This window comes from Coturnix japonica, chromosome 6 (assembly GCF_054131305.1).
Source record: "Coturnix japonica strain WE chromosome 6, WE-NBRP24, whole genome shotgun sequence".
Classification (NCBI taxonomy): Eukaryota; Metazoa; Chordata; class Aves; order Galliformes; family Phasianidae; genus Coturnix; species Coturnix japonica.
This window is the reverse complement of record NC_140668.1, coordinates 3920108-3928894: the sequence shown is the minus strand read 5'-3', so window position 1 is coordinate 3928894 and position 8787 is coordinate 3920108. Positions and strand designations below refer to the sequence as shown.

General features: G+C 44.1%; 2 long non-coding RNA genes across 3 annotated transcripts; both read left to right on the top strand.

Moving 5' to 3' along the window:
- Positions 1 to 708: 708 nt before the first annotated feature.
- Positions 709 to 3689, top strand: LOC146760239 (uncharacterized). Its single transcript, XR_014947381.1, has 3 exons — positions 709 to 848; positions 2353 to 2471; positions 3035 to 3689. It is a non-coding gene; the product is annotated as an uncharacterized LOC146760239 (long non-coding RNA).
- A 1779-nt stretch (positions 3690 to 5468) lies between these two features.
- On the top strand, positions 5469 to 7969 carry LOC146760238 (uncharacterized). 2 transcript variants are annotated; one of them, XR_014947380.1, is made up of 4 exons: positions 5469 to 5558; positions 6441 to 6587; positions 7145 to 7273; positions 7650 to 7969. It is a non-coding gene; the product is annotated as an uncharacterized LOC146760238 (long non-coding RNA). The 2 variants fall into 2 exon arrangements; XR_014947379.1 differs by lacking the exon at positions 5469 to 5558 and having other exon boundaries at positions 5758 to 6587.
- The last annotated feature ends 818 nt before the right edge of the window (positions 7970 to 8787 follow it).

The following is an 8787-nucleotide window of genomic DNA, read 5'->3' as shown; positions in this document are numbered from 1 at the left end:
CCGGCCTCCCAAGCGCCGAAGGAGAAACCGCAGCCGACGCCGAGCTCGAGCCTCTCACAGCCGGCCAATGCGTGCTGCAGCAGCTTGGGGAATGAACCAGCCTCTGGACCCGTCCCTGCTGCCACCAAACAGCGGCTGGAGCCCTGGAGACATTTCTACTTCCTTGTCGTTCACCGCTTCATCTTACATGGGAGACAGCTTGCCACGCAACCCAGCACTGCAGGAACTTCCCTGGCGCCCAAGATAGCAAGAGCAGCGTGCTCCTGAGGCCGGCCTGCTTTTCCACTCCTTATCGCTCACGGTGAACATACAGCATGAAGTCACGGTGATGCCAGAGGAGTGGGAGCCTTGGGAGGACCCGCAGCGCCCACCTTTCACCAGCTCTGTCTGGGTAGAGGAAGGCTGCTGGCTGCGCACCGATGAAGATGACAGTGATGAAGATGACGAGTGAGCGCCCTGCAGTGGGGTCATGTCGGCGCCCGCATAGTGGCCCGAGGTGGTAGTGGATAGACAGATAGTTATAAGGACAGGTTGTTTCAATAATAAATCGTTTCAGTTGTCACTTCAGTTTGGTCATTCACTCCTTTCCTTGAGGGCGAGATCTCAGATGCGATTTTAATTTTGTCAGTGAAAACGTGCAAGGCTTTGGCTTGGTTGAACGAGGTGTACTCCCGCAGGGAACTCATCCCGATACTTCCATCACCCGCCCCTCATCCCGCCCCGCTCGGCCCTGGCTCCGCCCGGCTCCCCGGGCCGCGGCTGCGCGGAGGGCGGTGTGAGCGGGGAGCGCGTCCCGTGCCGAGCCGACAGCCGCCCCATGGCCGTGCCGCCATGCTGCCCAACACTGGGTAAGGCGACCTGGGCTTTCCTCCTTCCTTCGGCGGGGCCGCGAGCTCCGAGCCACAGGAGCTGCCGGGGCAGAGCTGGGGCCGGGGCCGGGGCCGGGGCCGGGGCCGGGGCCGGGCGGAGGGACAGACGCGTGCTCCGCAGCCCCTTGAGGGCGATGGGACGCGGGGTGGAGGCCGCGGCCGGGCACGGTGGCCCCGGAGCGGCTGGGTCGGACCCGGAGTCCCGCTCGGTGCTGTTTGCTCACGGGCCGAGCTGTGTGCACGTCCGGAGGGCAAAGTGCGGCTGTGGGTGTGCTGTGGAATCTGAATTGAGTGACTGCTGCGGCGTTATTTCTGCACTGCTAATGAACGGGGACATACGTTGACCTTATTCGTTCCCGTGTGTTGCAAGCAGTAGTCATGAGATCCTGTACGAGTGCAGAAAGCGCCCACGGTGCAGCCTGTGGGCTGCCCTGGTTGCGGCCGTGCCTGCTGCAAAAGGAGCCCACCTGCATGATTCTAACTCCCTGAACCTGTCCAGTTAACATTTCTCTTACCCCTTAGGCTGTTCAACCATCCAGACTATTATGTATTTACTTGGATACAAAAGTATTTTGAGAGATGGTAATGAAAGCCTTGCTAATGTGAATGGTGTCAGCTGTTATCACTTTGGCCTCAAATCCTTTCATTCTATCACAGAACTCAATCAGGTTCACCAGGCTTGATTTTACCTACTGAGATTGATGATGCATTGGAACATGCTGCCCAGGGAAGTGGTGAAGTCACCATCCCTGGTGATGTTCAGGAAGGGTTTAGATGTGGCACTGAAGGACATGGTTTAGTGGCCATAGTGGGGATGGGTTGAAGGTTGGACTATATTGTCTTTTCCAACCTTCCAAGTTCTAAGATTACCTCTCATCTATGGCTAGTTTCTCATGTCCTGGTAAACCATGTTCATAAGCAAGGCACTACCAGTGTCTGCTCTCACTGAATCACCCATGCCACTCAGCAACGCCTTTCCCTTGATCATGCTCTTCCTACCCACATTATAGCAGATAAACAAGTTCCCACTGGCTTCCCTTGCAAGTCTCAGCTGCAGGTGAACTTTGGTTCTCCTCACACTGTGCTGATATGCTCATGCAATATTCCCAGTTCCTTTTTATCTCACTGGTGCTTCCACTCTGTGTGACACCTTTGTACACAGGGGCTCAGTCACAAGTCGTTTGCACAGCTGTGTCAGCCTGCTGGTTGGTTGGACAGACTTGTGGGGATTTATTGGGTTAAATGCAGTTACTTGCAAACTGAGTTTTACTGTGAAAGCCTTAAGGAAAATCATGGTCATTTTTGAAAATCTGATTTTTGGCTCTTGTCTTTGGCACCCTGCATTGGGATTGTGATCCTGGACTTTGCCTTTACAGCGTGTTGAGCTACTGGTCCTCTGTGTTCAGAGGGCCAAAAGAATTAAATTACAGAGAGCTGCACTGAGTATCAAAACGTTAGAATTGGTTGGTTTTGTTGTTTTTAGAAGTCACTCCTTTTCTGCTTTTGGAGAATGCAGCAGTTCTGTTGTGGGCAGCCTTGGATTATTGTACAAAAAGTCTTCAGTGGTGGTGAAAGGCTTATATTTCCAAGAAGGTTCTGCAGGTAAGAGTTAAGAGTTTTTCATAGGATTTCTTAATACTACACCATGTTTTCTATTCCCAATAGAGATAGGAAGGCAAAATCTTTTTTTCTCTATGCTTCCACATTTGATTTGATAGCGATAAAGCTCATTGCTGTCTTTTTAAATAGAAATTATCTTTGAGGAGTGAAGGAGGCCCCAATTGCGTCTTTGGGCTAGAACATATGTTGCTCATCTTAAACCTGTGGATTATCTTTTAAACTTCAACACTTGGAACATGGTTAAACTCCTCTTGCAGGTCCATGTTCCTTCTCTGCAACATCCCCTTCTCAGAGTATACAAAAAGGATTTACAACGTGCTTTTTTCCTTTTTTTATTCCCTCCCCAATTCAATACTCATGTAAAAGGGTCAGTTTGTATCTGAAGGGGGTGGTAGGAGCTGGGAGAGTTTCTGTACTCTAGGAAGATGATGCTTTGACCCCAGAAAGTTGATTTTTCCGTGACTTACATCCTTCAAAAGTAAAATTCTATGTGTAGACTAAATATGTATCCTACTAAATATGGGATTTTTGTGTGCTTTTTGTAGCCTACACAATTTGTAAATATGGCATGTCCATGTGTGTCTTGGGAATGGCAGAAGAATTTAAAGGAGAAGTTGCTGTCAATGCTTTATGGCCTAAAACAGGTGATTATTTTGAATTGTTGTGTTTTGTCCTATACAGGTGGTCTTATTTAGGACTGATTCAGAACACCGAGCACTTCTGTGTATTTTTTTGTGATCAAAGATGTTGTGTGGGTATTGGCTTTCTTTCCTAGTTCTCACTGTTGCCTTCCTGTTTTCACTTAAACTTGCCTTCAGCCTGAGCACATTCTGCTTTTTCTCCTGTCTTGTCACTGCTCCTTTCAACATGACTCAAACTTTGGTTTGCACACCATCCCTGAGTAGTATTGGACATTTATGTCAATATTTAGAATCCCCAGCTATTTAGATTGCCAGGAAATAGATGAAGCTGACAAGATATGTACCTCTGTAGATGTAAAAAAAAAAAAAGTTTTGGCTGAGTGGGAAATCAATTGCTTCTTCACACAACCATCCAACACTTCTTGCAAGTCACAGCACACTGAAGGGCCGCATAGCAGAAAAATAACTTGGTGTGCCCATCTTATACTAGCTCCAGTTTATTGTCCATGGGTCAGTGAGGACCAGGGCTGCTGTTGAAGGTTTGGTAGCTGCTGAACAAAGAGACCGGTGTCTTGAAAGCATTAGAAGCAGCAAGTGAGCTTTCAAAATTTGTATGTATCAGTTTTTCCTTGATGAAAACTGTTCATGTTCTGAAGTATAAAAGTTTGTAATGTTCAGTCTAGGAAGAAAAATGTTGTTTTGAAAGGTTTATCTGCCAAAACAAAAGTTAACTACTTTAGAGAGTGAGAGAGGTGACTTCTGTAGAATCTACATTACAATTACAAAGTTTTTAATTTAAAGAACATCATATATATGTGATCAGCTTCAATGCTGGAGATTAACACTGTGCTAGTATGGTTCTATTGGTTCATCCAGCTCCTTGAAACAAGAAAATATGCTGATAGTGAGATGTTATGAGCTCTCGATTTAACTAAAAGTGAAAGAGGTAGCCTGCCAAAAGGATGTAAGAGTGTGAATGAGTAGTAGAGGTACTGCAGGGTCAAAGTGGAAGATGCTGTATGTATGAATTAATGGAAAACCAGCAGCACTTTGTATGAAATAGATGGAAGGATGTGCAGATTGCAGGACAGTAGATGGTTTTTCATATCAGTCTTTGCCCATAGTTTTGCTATATTTAGAACAATAATAATTGGCTGTAATGTGAAAGTAGAGGAGCATAAGCCAGGAAAAGTTTGAGTTTGTGCTATTGGGTTTCTCATCTTTAACTTAGAGTCACTTTGTTATCTCACAAGTTATTGTGGGGCTAAAATTGAGATTTTCAGTATGGTAATGGCTGCAGAAAATGTTAATTGCTGATGCACATTCACTTTGAGAAAGATAGTTGTCCTGTTAGTTTTTCATGTCCTGAATAAAGCCAGAGGAAGTCTTTGTGTGGAAAGTATTGATAGAAGCATTGAATAATATGAATATTACAAGGAGTTCTTCCCTTTATTCCTCTTTTGGTTCCTTTAATACTTTTCAAGTAAGGGAATCTTTACACTTTGAGGATTGTTTGCTGGTTGACCATTCTTCGCTGGTTGATGGTATTTCACAGTTTAGTCTTCTCATGATTACTTTCATGTGAGAGGAGAATAAAGTTTATGCATTTGCCAAAGAGATGAGTATGTGATGTCATTAGTGTTAAACTTGTAATTTCCTGTCCTCTGAATTTTCCAGCCATACATACAGCTGCTATGGATATGCTGGGAGGATCCGGAATAGAGAAGCAGTGCAGAAAAACTGACATAATTGCAGATGCTGCATATTGCATTTTAACAAAGCCGAAAACTTTCACTGGAAACTTCATTATTGATGAAGTTCTACTGAGAGAAGAAGGCGTTAAGGATTTTGATGTCTATGCAATTGCACCAGGTAAAAGAGATCTTTAAAATGAGAAGTTTGCGAAGGAAGGAAGGCCATATGGGGAATATGGATATATTCCTTTGACTCAGTCAAAAGATGCTTTGCCTCACGTTTGAGAATGTGGATTCTGGGAAAGCACATAATAGTCCACTGAGGCTCTAATAATCAATGCCTATATAAATATATATATATATATATATTTTAAACCCATTAGCAAAAAGAAAATAGACCTGCACCACAAGCGCATGTATTACTATTTACCAAATAGTGAGATAGTGTTTCTTCATCTTCAGATGTTTCTGACTGAATTTGTAAGAGGCTTCTGGGTCTGATTTTAAATGTACCAGAACCTAAACATGTCACCTCGTCTTCTTTCAACCTGTAGTTCATTTACTGGTAAATTGAGGTGCTGTTGCCTTCAGAATGGATTCCTGTTTGTGCTGTTCACCCTTACTTGGGCTTACTGTTATTGTTCGTCACCCCCTGATGCCTGACTTCTTCTTGGATGCTGAAACTGACATGACAGCCACATAATCAGAAGGCCGTGGAAGGGCAACCTCTGCATGTACATGTCGATTATTTGTGATGATAATGAATGCCTCCTCTATTTCAAGTTACTTTTGGACTACATTCAAGCTATGTGGCAAAATCTCTTGTATTTGGGCTGTTTGATTTATGGAAGTGACTTTAGTGTCTGCAACTTTCACAGTTCATAATCAGCACCTTGTTTTGAACAACCTTTTTGCTTTTTACCACCAGAGTTAAATGGTATGAAGATTATGAGTAAATATTGCTGTAAAAAAATCACAAGCAATCAGCATATTTTGCAGGAGTGTTACATCTTTCTTGCAGTGTGAGAACTTGAGAAGCTTCTATTCCTACATGAAGTTCTCACAGTCGTACATGATGTGAATGTCTACAAGATGAAATAGAGAAGTTGTTTTTTTACAAAAGCATCAGGTTCACTTTTTCAGAATAGTGATGTTTCTATTGGAGGGCAAATAGGAATACTGAATATGTTTTATAGGAGTGCCAAAACAAATATAGGAAAGAAAGAGGCTAAGTTTGAAAAGAGCCCAGTTCCCTTGAAAATACTATTTGTGAGTGCGCACTTAGACTTTTCTGCCAGGAACTGATACTGCCAACTGCCCAGATCTCCAACACAGTAGCAATTCACTGAGTAGAATAATTATTTCCTGATACACTGACCTTCTGCATGGCTTTTAGGGGCTGCTAAGCATTACATGCCTTATAAATTGCAAATGCTCTTTCTTAATGTTAAATGAGCACATTCACTGCAGTGTAGAAAGTTGCTGATTAAAGTAGTGAATTGATTCACACCTTAGAAGCTTTTGCAGAAGAACTGCTGAAAACATATATATTCTTAGAAAGATAAGTGAGATAGAGCGTTCCAGCATTTTACAGAGAATCCATCTGTTTCTTTTAGGTGCTTCACAGGCATCAGGTGGAGCCAAGCTTAATAAAGAATCAGCTTCAGCGGGGCCTGTTGCAGAAACATTCAGAGTTATTCAGGGAGAACTCAATAAAGAAATAGTGAAATCCACGCAGGGCGTCTTTCAGTTTGAATTGTCAGGTAAGACCATCACTTGTAAAACTCTCAAATGCTCACTTTTCTAGCAAGAGTCAGTCTGTATTTTCACATGTAAATACTTGTCTTTTATAACTGGTCTAGGAACAGGGACATCTTTGGGTGTGCTCTATAAGATGCTGCCTTTCAGAGCCAACTTCAGCACATGTGGGATTTACCCTGCTGCTGTTGTCACAGGGAGATGCTTTCTGCATCAGCAGCATGTGCTGCTCTTTTGGGGACTGTGGTGCGTTTTCCTGGTGTTTCATTTCTGCTGTGTCACCCTGCTGGCCGTGCTGCACAGGGTCAGCATGGTAGTTCTGTTCCAAACCCCTGCTGCCTCCAGCTCCACCAGCAGCCACTGCCTTGTCCCCTGACACTGTGGCACTGTGGGGCATCTGCTGGGGCTGACCTTGTCTGCACAGAGAGCGCGGGGCAGCTTCTGGCACAGCACCTCCAGCACGTCTAGCACGAAGATGGGAGAGAAAAGCAGGCGGGGGTAGCAAAGGGCAGGGCACATCAGTCCTTGTGGTGCTGCCACAGGTTCTCCCTGTTCCACTCAGGTGATGAAGGAGGCACTTGGTACCTTGACCTGAAAACCAGCAGAGGGAGTGCTGGGTTTGGGAAGCCTCCTGCAGCAGCTGATGTTGTGATGAGCATGTCGAGTGGCGACTTTGTGAAGATGTTCACTGGTGAGTAACAAACGGGTTTGGCAGAACTGAGGCAGCTACTGGTGGCAGGAAACATCTTGCTGATGGATGAGCTGACAGGCTCACCTCTCTTTGTGGTCTTGGAATTGGATGAGCTGTAGCTGGAAGTGCATGGCCTTTAAATTCCCTTCCAACGTAAGTCACTCTGTGAGTCCATGATTTTATAATAAAAATATCTACTGCTTTGTTCAGTAGCTATTGAACTTTTCAGAGCGTAGCTTCAGAAAGCATCCAGTCAATCTGTTGAACCTCTTTTCTGATGCTTTTACAGTAGAACTTGGTAGCAAAGTAACTACTATATGATATCGCAATCTCCAGTTCCTTTCCTTTTCCTGATGATTCTGTGTCTTCTTTTTAGGTAAACTAAAGCCAACCATGGCCTTCATGTCAGGAAAATTAAGGATTAAAGGTAACATGGCACTAGCATTGAAGCTAGAGAAGATGCTGACACAGTTTAATGCTAAACTGTGAGGGAGAAGCTGTACCAGCAGAACATCCAGCCTTTCTTTTATAATAGCAATGCTACATTTTAAAACGATAATCTACTTTTTTCTCTTTATTTGTGTGTATAACAACTGTGGATAAAATGCTGATCTGTTAGAGAAGATCTAATTTAGTTTTATTAAGACTGAAAGGTGTTTGTGATTAAACAATTCCTTCTTGAGAATACTTCTATTATGTAACTGGTGTTTTCCTTTCTTACACTCCTTTGGAGCAATGCAACACACCTGAAGTGGGTTTTCTTTTACATATTTGCTTGCATGCGTGCATGTCCCATAAGAAGTCTGGGAGGAGCAAATATCACCTTGCAGATCTTCACACAAACACACCCCCAGCCCAGACTGCCACAAACAAGGTAATCCCTCCCACAGCACCTGCGTGCAGCACCAGAAGGTTTAAACTACAACATGTTTACAGGCACATCACCTTCCCTCTTTAGCATGGAAAGAATGGAAACTCATGAGGAAAAGCACAAATGCTCTCTAAGGGGACAAGAGCACAGATCCTCCTCCTGGTTCAAGAGCACGTGCAAAGCCAAGGTAGCAACCTCACAGTGTTGCCAACAGAACTGCTCAAAACGTAGGGCATTTTACTCCTAAGTATGTAGAGAATATTTCAAGACTTAGAATTTATTTTCTAGCTCGTGCAATGGTCAAATAGTTTATAGTCTTCAAAGCCTGTGCTCAAACAAAATTATTTGTGCTGTAAAGGTTCCATCCCTGTTGAATTCTGGTAATAATACAGAGAATGTTGAATTCACTTATGCACTCTGCAGTCCCAGCGCCATGAAAAACATGAAGGAACTTTCCTTTTGAGGTGACAGCTTGCCTGTGGCTGTGTGGTTGTTCCCACACTTGGCTACATTATGCAATACTGTATGTGTAATGCTGGTTGCAGCAGTGCAATCAGGAAGAATGCCTTAGGATTGCCAGGGCTGTTACATCTGGAAGGAGATGTAAGCAGATGTGGCTTGTTCTCATCTAGATAACATGAAG